This window comes from Austrofundulus limnaeus, unplaced genomic scaffold (assembly GCF_001266775.1).
Source record: "Austrofundulus limnaeus strain Quisiro unplaced genomic scaffold, Austrofundulus_limnaeus-1.0 Scaffold131, whole genome shotgun sequence".
Classification (NCBI taxonomy): Eukaryota; Metazoa; Chordata; class Actinopteri; order Cyprinodontiformes; family Rivulidae; genus Austrofundulus; species Austrofundulus limnaeus.
This window is the reverse complement of record NW_013952533.1, coordinates 239,988-241,575: the sequence shown is the minus strand read 5'-3', so window position 1 is coordinate 241,575 and position 1,588 is coordinate 239,988.

The following is a 1,588-nucleotide window of genomic DNA, read 5'->3' as shown; positions in this document are numbered from 1 at the left end:
CACACACACACACACACACACACACACACACACACACACACACCAAGACATGTAATGACACAGGGAAGCTGACAACAAACCTAACATTACCACACATTCGACACAAATAACACCGGAGCGATTCTGTATCTGACAACTCGCTGAGTTTTGTTTGACCAGTTCTGTTGAGACTCAGCCATCACTGAACTCTGAAACCCTTCAGTCAACTTCAAGTCACTCATTCGTCAGAGCTCCCWTTCTTAAACTTTTGTGATTTACCAACAAGCTTTTTAGTTTTTGTTTGGATTCTGAGTTGGCGAAAATCCCAATAAATGCAGCATTTTATAATTTCTGTTTAGACACCAACTTATTATTTTTCCATATCAGAATATTTTTTTAAATGTTGTTCATTACAGAAAACATCACGGTGCATGTGAAAAATAAAACTTTTATTTATGGCTCCAGAGTGACTCCATGAGATCAAACATGATAAAAAAATTACTATAACTCCAAAAAAGTCAGTTATTACTATTATTTTTTTCATTCAGAAATAAAAGATATTCACCAGCTGCAGTTGTAATTATTTATTTATTTTTACTTTTTAGCATTTAATCTGTTTCTATCCCAATGAATGAGCTGCAACAATTTGCTAACTTTCTAAACTGCTTATAAAATGCAACTTTGAAATAAAATTTGATCCAATTTCCTTCAGACTGGTTTTAATGAGAAATACATTCACATAGGCATTCATAATTTATTGCAACAAATTTTGACTGAAATAACAGGATGTTCAGTTTGCACAAAATCGATGGACTGACAAATAACATTATGCAGGTGAGTTGTGTGATCTTTTCATTATCAGCTCTGTGGTGTCCAGTATGTGTGAGAGAAAAGGCTGCAGGTGCAGCTTGATGTAAAACTGAACATTCAGCAGTTTTTCCTGTGTGTGTAGCTCAATTATTGTGCAAAAAAAGGACTTGAATGCTGCACCAAACAATGATTTTGCAGGAGGTCCCCAACAAAACACAGACACTGTACCTTAGGAGTCCCTGCATCACCAGCAGAGATGACCTGAAGTCACATCCTGCAGTTTTTCACACCAGAAAGCCCAGAGTGGTACAGGTTTGTTTTTCTTCACAGTGTTGGTAAAATTGGTCATCTCCCCTGAACATGATATAACTTGTCACCAATCAATGCCTCCTGGTTATGACACCACTTTAGAAGAAGCTGTCTCGGCTCTGGTGATGGGCGAGTGAACAAGGGGCAGTTTGTATGTTAGACACAGATGGTAGAGCTCTGCAATGCTTGGTGAACAAGACAACAATTCACCCTCGTGTTGGTGTGGTGAACAGAACCTTCAACGTGTGTGTGTGTGTGTGTGTGTGTGTGTACTCACTGGTTCCAACATCAGACCGCTGTGGACCACCTGACCTTCTGATGTTCTATAACACATCTATTAGGAATAATTTGAGTCTGGCGACCATTACTCGCTGTTTTGACTGTTTGATACTCCGGCAACTGCCTGATAACACTATCACCCTACTTGTGTTGTGCCCATTCTATACAAGAGAGTTCCTTTTTGAAACTGTATTACTTCTGTCAGATTGAC